Source organism: Triplophysa dalaica, chromosome 14, assembly GCF_015846415.1.
Source record: "Triplophysa dalaica isolate WHDGS20190420 chromosome 14, ASM1584641v1, whole genome shotgun sequence".
In the NCBI taxonomy this organism is placed as follows: Eukaryota; Metazoa; Chordata; class Actinopteri; order Cypriniformes; family Nemacheilidae; genus Triplophysa; species Triplophysa dalaica.
In genome coordinates, this window is record NC_079555.1 from 6,601,286 (window position 1) to 6,616,238 (window position 14,953).

Here is a 14,953-nt window from a genome sequence, read left to right on the forward strand (position 1 = left end):
GAAAACACAGACAAGACATGAGAAGGCGCATGTCAGCCAATATGTAAGCAAAGACATGTCCTACTCACACAAAACCCAAGGACTTATGCCATGACTCCATTGCAAGACAAGAATAACCATGACATGATAGTGGAATCATGACATAAGCCCCCCCCCAAATGGACACCACCAGGTGTTCATCAAGGGGCAGACTAACAGGACAAGACAGACTGGGATACAGACAAGACCAGACAAAACATGGTAAACAAGATCAAAGGCATACAAGACAAAATGACCCACGGGTTGGGGTGGGCCAATAAAAATAACAAACATGGGAGGGGGGGTGGGGGCAAACAAGATAACATAGGAAGTCCAGAAGGGGGAGGGCTGGGTGGGGAAGTTCCAGCCCTTGGGGACGCGCCAGGGCGCGGAGCCCCAGGGGGCTTGACAGGGGTAGTCCTGGGGGGAACTGTTCTTGTCCCCTGCAGGACTGCTGGGCTGGACCATGGCTGGGCAGCCGGACTTGACGGCGGCGGCTGGGCAGCCGGACTTGACGGCGGCGGCTGGGCAGCCGGACTTGACGGCGGCGGCTGGGCAGCCGGACTTGACGGCGGCGGCTGGGCAGCCGGACTTGACGGCGGCGGCTGGGCAGCCGGACTTGACGGCGGCGGCTGGGCAGCCGGACTTGACGGCGGCGGCTGGGCAGCCGGACTTGACGGCGGCGGCTGGGCAGCCGGACTTGACGGCGGCGGCTGGGCAGCCGGACTTGACGGCGGCGGCTGGGCAGCCGGACTTGACGGCGGCGGCTGGGCAGCCGGACTTGACGGCGGCGGCTGGGCAGCCGGACTTGACGGCGGCGGCTGGGCAGCCGGACTTGACGGCGGCGGCTGGGCAGCCGGACTTGACGGCGGCGGCTGGGCAGCCGGACTTGACGGCGGCGGCTGGGCAGCCGGACTTGACGGCGGCGGCTGGGCAGCCGGACTTGACGGCGGCGGCTGGGCAGCCGGACTTGACGGCGGCGGCTGGGCAGCCGGACTTGACGGCGGCGGCTGGGCAGCCGGACTTGACGGCGGCGGCTGGGCAGCCGGACTTGACGGCGGCGGCTGGGCAGCCGGACTTGACGGCGGCGGCTGGGCAGCCGGACTTGACGGCGGCGGCTGGGCAGCCGGACTTGACGGCGGCGGCTGGGCAGCCGGACTTGACGGCGGCGGCTGGGCAGCCGGACTTGACGGCGGCGGCTGGGCAGCCGGACTTGACGGCGGCGGCTGGGCAGCCGGACTTGACGGCGGCGGCTGGGCAGCCGGACTTGACGGCGGCGGCTGGGCAGCCGGACTTGACGGCGGCGGCTGGGCAGCCGGACTTGACGGCGGCGGCTGGGCAGCCGGACTTGACGGCGGCGGCTGGGCAGCCGGACTTGACGGCGGCGGCTGGGCAGCCGGACTTGACGGCGGCGGCTGGGCAGCCGGACTTGACGGCGGCGGCTGGGCAGCCGGACTTGACGGCGGCGGCTGGGCAGCCGGACTTGACGGCGGCGGCTGGGCAGCCGGACTTGTTTCCGGCTCCTGGACCGGGCTTGGTTCCGGCTCCTGGGAGGAATCTGCGGCCGGGCTGGACGCTCGGACCGTCCCCTCCCCACGGTGCCCCCCCAAAAAATATTTGGGGTTTGACACAACCGGACTCGGGACCACCGGACTCGGGACCACCGGACTCGGGACCACCGGACTCGGGACCACCGGACTCGGGACCACCGGACTCGGGACCACCGGACTCGGGACCACCGGACTCGGGACCACCGGACTCGGGACCACCGGACTCGGGACCACCGGACTCGGGACCACCGGACTCGGGACCACCGGACTCGGGACCACCGGACTCGGGACCACCGGACTCGGGACCACCGGACTCGGGACCACCGGACTCGGGACCACCGGACTCGGGACCACCGGACTCGGGACCACCGGACTCGGGACCACCGGACTCGGGACCACCGGACTCGGGACCACCGGACTCGGGACCACCGGACTCGGGACCACCGGACTCGGGACCACCGGACTCGGGACCACCGGACTCGGGACCACCGGACTCGGCTGCCCTCCCCTCCTCGGCTTCTTCTTCCTTGAGCGGCCCACAGGATGTGCAGCCGACGGCTGAGATGTGGTGGAAGAGATGGTTTGCTCCGTGCTGGAGGAGTCGGACGGGGAGTCCCACGACTCCCTTCGTTGACGTCGTCCACGGAGACTAGTGGGTGGTGGAGAGGATGCGGACAGTGGGGAGAGGCCCATGACCCCTATTTGCAGGGTCTGGTCCTCTGGGATGGAGATTAAAGTGGAGCTTGGCGGGTCTGGAAGGTCCTTGGAGGTGAGGTCAACGACCAGCTCCTTGAAGGAACCTCGGACCATCCTCTCTCGATCCTCCAGTGATGGCGGGTTGACCAGACCCGCTAGAAAGAAGGCGTTCATGATGGCCTCTGGAAGAAAACCCCTCCTTCTTATAGACGTCTGGGCGTACTCTGCGACAGTCCGATCGCCCTGTGGAGGAAATGGGCCATTTCCCCCTTGGATCCTGGTAGTGGTAGTCTGCCACCAATCGGCCAGCTCCCGTTGGGTAGAGGCTGAGAAGCTGCCTGCTGGGTTCATAATTTGGCTCTTGGATTCTGTCAGGGATTGGGAAAGGTAGAACCCAAGTGCAGGCAGACTCAGAGGTTAGGGGAATAACAGGGACTTTATTTATACAAACAAGACTGAAGAGGCAAAACAAAAACCCACGAGGGGGAAAACAGGACAGGATAACTTTAACAGAAATCAAAGACAAGGACTCACTAGACTACAAACACTTAGGATGACACTAAACTAAACTTATAGAACGCGAGGTAATATTAACAAGGGATATAGATATTACAGAACAAAAGACAGGGGGTAACTCACACGACAGAATTCCAGCAACAAGGCAGAAGTTTGCTTACAAGGACAGAGTACAGGGAACGAGGTATAGTACCGTAACATCAAACAATCCAAGAGCACAAGACAATAGACAAGAGGGTGTTTTAAAGGGAAACGAACATAGGATAATTGGCAAGGGACAGGTGTGGGTAATGAAACACTAATGGTAAGGTAACAAGGAAACGAGATGGAGGGAAAACACAGACAAGACATGAGAAGGCGCATGTCAGCCAATATGTAAGCAAAGACATGTCCTACTCACACAAAACCCAAGGACTTATGCCATGACTCCATTGCAAGACAAGAATAACCATGACATGATAGTGGAATCATGACAATCGATACAAAAGCAATGAGACATTTCTCAAAATATCTCCTTTTGTGTTCCCCAGAAGAAGGTCAATCAGTCATACAACATGAGGGTGAACTATCCCTTTAAGTTTCATAAATGTCAAGATCTACATCAAATATTATGGGAAACAGCAAAATCATTTTTCAATACTAACAATTTGTTTTCAATGGTGAAACTGAATGTAAGCTTTAAAAAAGAGATGTGTAAAATTTTGTGGCAGGTGGAGAAAAGCTGACCTGGCGTAACCCACTTCTCCCTGATTTATGGTGGTGGCCTGCCCTGTAGACGCTGCTTTGCCCTGGACGTCATCAATCTTTCCAGATCTCCGATAAGAGCAATCAGCTACACCCTGATCCAGCACCAGACCGCTGCACACTCTTGAACATTCACCCAAACCTCAGCTAAGCTTCAAATCACAATGACCTTGTGATTCCATTTCCATTAACTCATGTAATGTGACATACAGTAAGCGAACCTGGATACTTAATGAAGAAAAAAATGTAGGGCAGGACTTTTTCCACTGGCTAAAGACTGCATCATGAGAAGTAGACATTTAATAACAGGCAGCACATCTGGATGGAGGTAAAGGCCTGAAAAATCTAAATCTTTGGTGGTGTCACAGTAAAAAAAAGAAAATTAGAGGAAATTAGAACTTTTTCTTTTCTTCTGTTTTTTATTTTATCATTAGTTTAATGTTTTTTTCCCCCTGAAAAACATCATAACCGGTTTGAACCATGAGAATTTCACATCTGTTTATTTGCTAGATGTGAACTCTGTCAATGCATTGGGGGTTTAACAAACATCAAAGGCGGGGCAGGAGAGAAAAGAGTGTAAACTTGAGAGAGGAGGGATTTCCTATTCAGAATTTAGCAGTGTAACAGTGTAAACACTGAAGGTTTGTGTACACAAAGACGTGCTTACAATAGATTTGGTGTATTCATGAGAAAGAAAGGGGAGGAGGGAGTGATGTGAGAAATACTTAGCCAAATGCCAGTCATATGGTGTGACGAGAAAAATCTAGGGAAAAAGCTAACCATAAAGCTATAAATCTCTCTTATGCTCTTTTATATCATATAAAATAATAATCCATTGTTTTCTCAATTTTTGCTGTCACACCATAGGACGTGGTTTATTTGTCAACTACCCATGTGCAATAACTAACTATAGCATGAGCAGTCACCAGCTTCTCCACCAAGCAATTCCAACATTACAATCAAAACCATATAAGCTCTTAAAGAATGTATTTGTTACCAACATATTGAACCATCTCTTTATATTTTCCTAAACAATAATGATAGAGTCCAGGCATCAGTATATACATGTTTTCTATTTAAAATGAGGGAAAATACATTTTAAAGTCAGCATGAAATTAAAAATTCTAATTGTTTTACACAACGGTCCAGTTTTTATTAGAAATAATTTATTCGTGCGCATCATTATTTAAAAAAATGAATTTGCACTTGTAATCTTTCAATCAAAAACGTTAACCTCCTCCCCCTCTCGCAACGACCTTTCTTCACTTCTGGTCATGAGGTATGGGTGAGGGCGGGGCTGCAATGACAGATTGCAAATCTTTCACATTTTAATGATGCAATCAGTTGTTTGTGGGTGAAAATCAAGTCCCGCCCTAGCATTATAAACCTGCCTTAACCAACCGGGATATTCACTCAAGATCTGCAGGGATAGGTTTGACAGTTCAACATATAACCCAATTTCTCAAAACAGTCAGCTGTAGGTGGTCCTCACTAGCGAAAGGGAGCCTTAAATTGGCCAAACCATGGTTTGTGTAAGGGTCAGGCTTACGGGTAGGGGCAGGGGATAGATATCATTAGCCTGGTATAAAAAGCATGGAAGTATATGAGATGTCCTCACTAATATAGTGAAAGTTCCATGTATGTGTGTGTGTGCGTAGCTCCCCACCTGCCTAAATGATCTCCATGACTCACACAGGAGCAGATAATTGGCTCACAAAAAGTGCAGCAAACATTCATCATAATGGCAATGGCATATAGTAGCGAGCAGACACTCTCAATCCGTCTCCTACAGTCTTCCTCTCTAATATGCACTCTTTTTGTGTCTCTGTCTGTATGCCCTGTTCTTCATTCTCTTTCCTCCTATTCCACCAGATTTGGGCTTAAAGACACAGTGCTCATCTGGCCCCTGTGGATTTTAGCATCAACTCTGACAGGAGCCGAGAATTACACCTTGCCGTTGCATAATTGGTATCAATAATTCAATCTATTTAAGCACCGGCAAATGCAAATGTGTGTCTAGAAGATCAGACACAGGGAGGCAGGGGTCAGTTAGGTGGGTTCAAGCTGACCCAATCAACCCGCCAGTCTTCAAACCCTCACAGTCCTCGTTCGTATCGTTTCAGGTACGCTAATTTGTCCCGGGGACACACAAACGACAACAAGTTTATTTTTGAACAGGCATGTGGGGCTCCGCAATCTAAAGAACTGTCACCGGAGCTGGCTCTTCAATAAATAACAGATTTCGATATCCCACCCCCATGACAAACACACTGTTTTGCCTTTGTTCTCTCTTTTGCGCCATGTTTCAAACAGAACTTTAGAGTTTTTTTTTTCTGAGTCGAGATGACTGCTCAGTGCCGACAGACTGCCTATTACCAGACATTACAATCTCCACTGTCTGAACATCTCTCTCCCCCAGATCTCCTGAATATCTACTTGTTTTTGTTGAGGTAATGAAACGGAAAAGAGAAGTAATGAAACGTCTCTGTGCGAGAAATGTTAGAGTGGCGTTTTATTACATTCAGCCATAATAATACGGACACTAAAGTAGTATATAAGTGAACTTACAATCTAAAAATCCCTTCACTGAGAAAGCAAGGACATTTTGGCGATCCATCTCTCCTGTTGACTATCACCTAAAGGCACACATGTCAGAATGAAGAAAGTTTGAAAAGCAAGAGCTCCTCTGAGCATGCTCTCCATACTCCTTTCATGTGTGCCAGTACTCAAACCCCCTCAAGGCTGGAAAGTCTAATGCATGGAAATAATGTGCTCCGTAATGGACCATCTTTTATAGACTGAATATATTTTACTGTTCATGCAAACACATGATGCAGGCTGCATTGAAAACAATATAACCTTGGAACTGAAACTGCATAAATAAACATAGATGTGAAATGAAAATCAGTAACATTTCATGACAAAACGGTCCATCTTCCAGCGAGATAAATGGCTGATGCCTCTGAAGCACATTGTTTACTTCGAAAGTAAGGGGGGGGATCTGTTTGCAGAACAAGATAAATGAAAACAACACTTTAAACCTGTCAAGCCGAGCAATGTTAGATTTTTAAGAAATTCTGATTGCGGCATGAAGCCGATGTTGGCACTGCTTATGCAAAATAAAGCCAAAAAAAAACACTGGCACAAGAGTAAAACAAAACAGAAATAAATACCAGGGAATAATTGCATGTAAGCCAGGTATACATAAGCCAACTAGCCGAAAGTTTGTATTTTGATACTGCAGCTAAACCAGTAAATAATCACAGTGAGACATCACAACCTGTCAGTCAAATGACCAGCACTAAATAAGTCACGCTGATGAGTCAGATACAATGAGTCACCAAATCACAACACTACTGTGTTTGACCGAAACAACTGTCTGTCTCTGCCGCACAGAATGCAAACCACCTTTAAAAGGGAAAAATACACACAGCTTATCATTCAGCATCTTAACTCCTTGTCTAATTTCAAGGCAGCTAAGAGAATCTATGATTTCTAATCTAACTGGCGTAATCACATTTTATATAATCATAATTGTCCTTAATACGCAAATCAATTAATTTCCTTTACACAATTACAATAAACATGATCATCATTTAATTGTTGCCCTTCGTGTTGGCATTCAGCACTGAAAACAACACAATCATGAATAACATAATTATCACAGCCTTATTTTATTATCCATGCACAAGAAGCAAGAACAATGTGCTGGATGACATCGCAAGAAACAGCACATTTAATCTAGACCAAAAAGCACAAGTGAAGATTATAGAACCATGGCTTTATCACTTTATTTTAAATCAAGCATTAGAAAGTGAATTACTTAAATTAAATATGAACTTAAAGGGATAGTTCAACAAAAAAATCACCCTCAAGTTGCTGTATTACTTTGTTCAGCTGACCAACAAACAAAGATATTTGGAAGAATGATAGCAATTTTTAGTTCTGATAAATCACTGACCACCATACTAGGAACATTTAAAATAGTAGTTCTACGTGTCCCAGAATTGTTTGCTTTCCTAAATTCTTTGTTCATCTGTTCAACTGAATGAGAAAAAAAACATATACAATATGTTTTCTACAATGGTAGTGAATGATGTCCCCGAAATGAAAATTGCTAACATTCTTCCAAATATCTTCCTTTGTGTTCAACAGAACAAAGAAATGGGTAGCACTTTATTTTACAGTCCTGTTACCCATGTACATACTGTGTAGTTGTTATACTATCTATTATAACTGGGTAATGACTAGGAACTAAACCTGACCCTACCCCTAAACCTAACCCTATCCCATGTAGTTACATTAAATACCCAGTACTTTCTTAGGCAAGTACACTATAGGTACATCTACTGTAAATAAAATGCAACGAAGAAATGTATACAGGTCTGGAACAACTTGAGGGCGAGTAAATGGTGACAGAATTTTCATTTTGGGGTGAACTATCCCCTTAAATCTACAGCCAACGGACCGAAAACAGTCATGAGCTCGTAAACTCAAGTTAATTCAATAGCGTCAAACTGGAAGTAACAAATGCCTCAAAATGCATTTACGCCCAACTAAAAATAAATATTTCAGCTTTAAATCTAAAGCAGAGACAGATTGTAAAACCAGCAAAAAAACAAAACATTTCACAGACACTAACAAATCAGGCTTTGGCTTCAAATTTCACAACAAAGCCTGTTTGTGCCGTTAAACGACGTCATTGTTGCCCACAAAATATCGCTTGCTAACTCTGACAGATGGCACGTATTCCGCCCACTTTCCTCTCTCGACACTCTTCTGTGATTCTGACTCTTCCTCAGCCTCTCTCAGGCTGCATTCATCAAAACCACCGAGCCAAAACCCTGCCTCTTCTTCCTCATGCAAAGAAAATTTAATTCACCTGTCCTGAGAGTAATTTCACCTTTCACAGTGTTGAAGACAGACACAATTAGTGCCCGCACATGCATCAAATCGGCAGCGTTACGGCTGAACCTGGCACACCCAGGCAACACCTTAACCTTGTTAAATCACACCCTTAAACAGAAAACAGGAGAAATCCCAGATGAGGTTACAGTAATAACCTGTGTCTGTGATCTGACCAATCAGAGGAAACACTCGAGCGGTGAATACACGTGATTGTGGGGCGAGCTAATGTTGACACACCGTTCCAACCCTCTACACTTATTCACGGGGACCTTAATACTCGGCTGTGGTCAGAGCTTGACATTCCCATGTCAGAGCATATCTAGTGGATTAAAATAGGAGAGCTAATTACCATTTACCTCTGCAGGAACACGGCTGGATGTGGGGATTCTGGCTTACGTAATGCGTGTAATTGTCTGTTGAATAATGCCAGCCCACGCTCTTTATGTCTGACTCGGCTCACTCAGTCATGAAAAGACACTCGCTGGATGCTGCGGTTTAAGCCTTCCGAGGAACGCTAAGTGCTGATGTGGGTCCCCCTTTATTGGGTGAAAGGCAGTTTATTAAACTCCCACCGGTACAATTAAACTGTTGAACTTTGTCTATGGTAAACATATACATTAGTGCACAGACAATTGTTTGGTCCTGTCTCAACGCCACCCTTACAATCCCTCTGAGGGTCCGTGATCTAATGTTGCTTTGACTGTTAGTATTGGTCTGCTGTGGAGACAATGTTCTTTTCGAGGGCACATAGCAGCCGTAAAGAGGCTGACACCTAAAATGACAAATCGGACACCCTGTGGTTTTGTGAATTTCAAAGACATATGCACACAACAGCTCTTGCGAGTACACATCATGTGCCATTCAAGACAGGACATTTTTTCTTAGAGGAAAAATAGGATTAGTATACGGATTGACTGAAGTTTGTGTTTAAATAGCACTTTACAGGCGTCGAATATAACACTTAAGTGCACTTAAAATATATATGGAACATTTTCTCTCAAGAAGCTTTTTGTTGGTGCCGTGCTACAAATAACTGCATTTCCTTTTAAGTATACAGGACGGATAAATGCAACTAATTTACAGCTCCACATCCACTCTTGCAGTCGTTTGCCAAAATTGCTATTGTCTGTACTATTATTTCTCAATTTTACCCATCTGGAAAAAAAGGCCAAGATAACGTGTGAGTACAGAACATCCCTATACTACTAATGAAGGCTTAGTAGATGTTATAGTCTTCTGCGAATCCTGGACAAAAGGGAGCTATAGTTCTGTGTGAAATGAAAGTAAAGTCGTAAGCCCTTCTTTTATTTAATCTCAATCTCTCTGAGACTTTTTCTCTCACAAAAGGGCTTTACTGCATGTAAAATACTATTCTCATTAGAGATGTTCACTCTGAGCTACCTCTTCACGTTCAACAGTCTAGGAGGGCTGAGATGCATTAAACATGGGTTTCAAATGTAAAGTCCTGCTTTATGTATGAATTGGTAACACCGCCAACAGGTCAAAAGTATTGAAGACACAATAGGAAGACTGCAAAAGAAATACCTCACGAGCCACCCATCTGTTTCTGTAATGATATCCATTCATCATGATGCCGCTGTTCACTGACTTATCGTAATATCTTAATAAGCATTTCATCTTTCCAACGATAAAGATCACAGGTAACCTATGAGGTACTGAAAACATATTATACAAAGATTTCCTTGAATAAAACAATTTAACAAAAAAGTATTGAATGTGAAGTTGTTAAATAAAACCTGGATGTTTTGTTGCCTTGTGTGAAATCTCTTGAATGGCATTAAGTATTGAGTGCATTCAGCATGATTGTATCTGTTGTAATGAATGATTTACCCCACTAGGGGAGGAACTATTGGTCCAAAGGGCTTAAATGATTGCAGATGCTGCTCTGAGTTTGTGACAGGACATTGCCTAGCCTAGGCTACATGTAAAACACTCCGGCTGTCATCATTTCTAATGGGTTTACGGCTTAAAATGATGTTAAAACTTCATACATAAAGTAGTTTTAACCTTATCTGATGATTCATTTAATGTAGTCTCAAACTACTTACGTGTAAGTTGAATTCCTGTTAAGACACATATTAAACTTGCACATCTGCCGTTTTTTGTCTTGAATATAACGAAATATTAATGATTGCAGCAAGACTTCTTAAAAAAAAAAGATAAGATACTACGACCTGCTATAGGAGATATCGACTCCATACATCGTAAGAGACTGTGCTATAGATTTCGTGTTTTTGTAATAAATCTTCCTTGTTATTCAAAGAGCTACACAAATCTTTTACTCTTTTGAGAGCAATATGACACATTCAGGTTATAATTCTCCTTAGTTTGTGTAACTTACACTCGCGGAGTTATGTCACTTATTTCTCAAGATATCCTGCGCTGAAAACAAGCGCATGCATAGCACAAATCCCTCAACTTTAAGGTATCTTTGCATTAAACAAACCTCAAACGCATGCACAGCTACTACTGTAAAATCTGGTGAATTGTTTTGATAAGACGATGTTACACAGGTGCGAGTCTCGTCGCCTCTTTACGCTCCTTCTTGAGATAGCAAAATCTCTCACAGTGTTTAAATTCCCCCATAACAAATGCACGTTCTTACCGTCAAACCTCGTTCGAGATGTCAGGGGCGATTCAGAGCGACATCCTTAACTTCTCCGCATACTGTACATGTGTGTGCGGACAGCGACAGTTTTTGAAGGCAGCCCGGACCGCGCACAAAGACGGAATGATGCCCGATGAAGCTGTCTAGGTAGGCAGCTCACTAGATGTCAAGACACTGCCTATATCTCGCCGCGATGGTCTGACGTCTCACTGCCTCCCTTTGCAGTCACGTAGTCTTCCGTTAATTGAAACAAACAGCTTGGATCGGTGTTGTAGCCTTCATCGGTACGGGTTAAGATGGTCGAGGCGCAGTGTGTTCTCGCGTCCTTACTCTCATGCCGACTGTGGGTGTGAGCGCAGCCGAAGAAGATGCTGCGACCCGAGGCAGCTTTCAGCCGTCACCAACTATGCCAAGCTCACTGGAAAGATGATGCCAAGGGGTGAAGATGCTGAGAACGGGTTGCTGTAGCATGGTAGCATGTTGGCATATCAGAGTTTTTATGACTTGGTTTCGTATATCTTTAAACTACTTTAAAAATACAGCATTTTAATTCTGCCTTTACCCCTTGCAAAAATAAACCATGATTTAACCATGGTATTTGTATTTTTTTTTTTAAAGAAAATGGTATTAAATCCTAATAAAATCATGGTTAATTTTCCTAAGAGACATTATGACTGGATATTTCATTTAGCCTATCATCTTGTATGTATTTTAATACATTTATTTTTGTCATTTTACACTGTAAAGCTGTCATTGTAATTCTCTGACAAGATATTTGACCAAATTGTTAAAGTGAATTATGAAGCGTCCTCAATATTTGCAGGAGCATTGCTGCCAGTGCCTGTATGGCAAAAATCTTGTCACATCTTCTTTTCCAAAGTCCCATTTGGAATGCATCCAACAAAATTTCTAATCAACAGTTTTATTCTTGTCCAGAGCTATTCATTGCTTTTGGCTATCACATTATCATCAACATGAATGAAAGACTGGTCTGAATATCAAAATCATACACATACCTTGGAGACAATAGTTTGGTTGAAATGAATGTACACCCGGCATCAAACACATGCTTTCAGTAAAAATCTCACTTATATACTTTACACGGCTTATGATTTTAAAAAGACGTTGGACAATAGTAGCCAGCCCTCTGAGCAATCCAGAGGTCATAAAGCAGATTAATATTGGTAAAAAATAGCCTAAAAAATCTCTGAAATTAATGTATTCCTATGCTAGGTTTTTACAAGCAGCAGTTACAGTTGATCTTCTCCATGTTTTACTGCATAATGTGTTTTTTAACCTTTTTATGTTATATTTGTCCAGAAAGCTAAATGAGGAAACTGTTTGAACGTCTACTTTATCAGACAGTGAGTGAAGTAAAAATGGGTATGTGATCTCCTATGGGGCCATGTTCAAAGCATCTTCATCCCATGGGTCTCTGTGTGTACAGTATAAACCCAATTCATATTAAAGTGGACATTAAAAAGGGTGCTTTAACAAGCAAGTAGTTGTTAACAGATTTATAGAACTGTGCTGTCAATACTGTACAGTAATTGTTTCTTCTTACTTGTCTTTTCCTTTCCCATTGGATTGTAGAAAAGCATTTTTGTAAAGTACGAGAGATCTGTGCTTAACATTACCTAAAATAAAAAAAATCACATTTGTTAAACTTAAAATATAGACACATACCTATAGTACAATACGGTCAAATTTGAAGCTTCTGTGTAATCCTTATATAACAACTGGTTAGCAACATACATTTTAAAAATGGTTTCAAAGTTCATATTTGAGTGCGTAACTGTGAAATTTTTGCTGTCAAATACTGCAATATTTTTTAACCACAGACCAAAAATGCGATTCTTAACACCCAGAAGAAATTCCTATAGAATGTCATGGTTCAAAAACGCACATTCCCTTCTGACTACCGAATGGCATAGCACTATTATGTTCGTAAGGGCATATAAACCGAACACATCACAATTAGTTAAGAGATCTCCATTAAGTTCAGTGTAGAAAAGCATATCCATCATGCCCACAGAAACAAAGCATCTTATTTACATGGACCATATTACAACATATCCCTTAATTATTGTATGCACTCCCAATTAGCCTAATGTTGATGAAGATAGCATTTTTAATGATTATAAACACTGTGCTTGCAGGACATTCTGCCCCACCACGCCATAATCTCGTGAGCATCATTCACAGCAGGAAATGGGTGTTAGGAGAGTTGGGGTCAAAGGCTGTGCTGGAATCATGGGTATGAGGATAATTGGTCTATTTGCGCAAAGCCTACAAATTGCAGAGTGTGTGGGAAGCAAAGGACAAAGCCTTTGACATCTCATAATCATGCTGCTGTCAACAGAAACACAGCCCAACCTGTGGAAAAAACTCAAGAAATTTCACTTGAGACTGATGTTATATTGAAAAAGTATAAAGTTGAATATTGTTAGCTGAGTTTGATGCTATGTTTAGAAGATGCAATATGTTTATCTTAATTTTTTCCAGAATAACTTTACTGTGACAGTAAAGACGCAGACGAATGTCACAGATGCTTTAGTAAGTTGTAGACATTACTTGCTGTCAATATATTCAGATCAAATAGCCTATGTAATTTCAGTACTTTTGTTCTGTAATACACCTAGAAATAAAGTCTCTCCTTTAAGGGTGTACATTGCTTCATTTGTCAGCACATGAAACTAAATTATTTTAAAACTCCACACACCGAGTTTGTATCCAGCATTCCAGAAACGTCTGTAAGACGGTGTATCTGTGAAGTTCATGTAAAAAACTCTGCAGCTTCAAGGAAAATACAAGCCACTTCTAAAATTAACAAGGCGCAGAGGTTGAAAAGTCCTTTCAACACCCGCAAACCTTGACAGAGGAAAAATTGATCCCAGAGGGAAACCGTTGAAAGGAGTGTGAATAAGTGTTATAAATTTATAATGGTAACATCCAAGAAGTTTTAGCACCCTACTGTCTGTGAATTTGTCATTGGAGCTCTGTAGTCCACTCCAGTTCAACACAATGAGCATCAAGGATGTGTGCGTGCGTGTGTTTGTGTGTATGTGTGCCTATGAATAAAAAAATGCTGCTTTTTCTTAGGATAAAACCTTAGATATTTCATTTGTCTGAGACTCTTAGCGCATGTCAACGATATTTCAAACTGTGCTGAGTTTTGTCAGATCCCAAAGTCAGCTGTCAAAAAGTGTGTGTGTGCCTGCGTGCCAACACCACGTTATTATTTCTTCTAAAGAATTGAAGGAGAAACATTGTAGGAGTTAAAGCTGATACTTACACAACTGTAACTGATAACTTCAACTTTAATAAAAGAACAGCCTCTGATCAATAATATTTTTCTGTGTGTGTGTTCAAGTCTACACTATACCTGACTAATTTTCCACCATATTTAGAAAGCTAATAAATTAATTTGGTAAGACTTTATTTATAATGCCGGTGTTACAGTGTAATTATATATTTATACCAAATAATACAAATGAACTACATGGTTCATAAAGTAAACTCTTAAACAGAAGAACGTATCATGCTATTTCATGCATTCTGACTTCTTTACACTGTAAATTGTGCTGGCTTCTCATGCCTAACATGGTTAACTTGTTAAAAAGTTAAATTTGCTGGAGAATTTTTTTTCTTATTCTATTCCTTTTTTGGTCCATTGAAACTAATAGATGGCACGGTCCCAGTGCTAAACATGCCAGACATGAACTGCGCAGTAAGTCAAACTAAGTCATACGTCTGTGTTTTGTTGGCAATCGGCATGTGCGTGCATAATGTACAAAACACGAAGGGATGTGTTGCTTGCTCGTGCTGTAGTTCTGTCCCACTCTCTCCACCAGTCCCACCTCTAGCAGCTTGTTTTTTCTGGAAATAATAC

The 14,953-nt window shown here is 43.6% G+C and overlaps 1 protein-coding gene across 5 annotated transcripts in view; it reads right to left on the bottom strand.

Annotated features, from left to right (window-relative positions):
* Positions 1 to 11,372, bottom strand: part of mgat4c (mgat4 family member C) — an 83,267-nt gene extending 71,895 nt beyond the window's left edge. For 3 of the 5 annotated variants that reach the window (XM_056765522.1, XM_056765524.1, XM_056765523.1), the window contains exon 1: positions 11,059 to 11,372. The gene's annotated coding sequence lies outside the window, so the exon portion shown is untranslated. The remainder of the gene's footprint in view (positions 1 to 11,058) is intronic. The other 2 variants (XM_056765525.1, XM_056765526.1) reach the window with 1 other exon arrangement.
* Between the last annotated feature and the right edge of the window lie 3,581 nt (positions 11,373 to 14,953).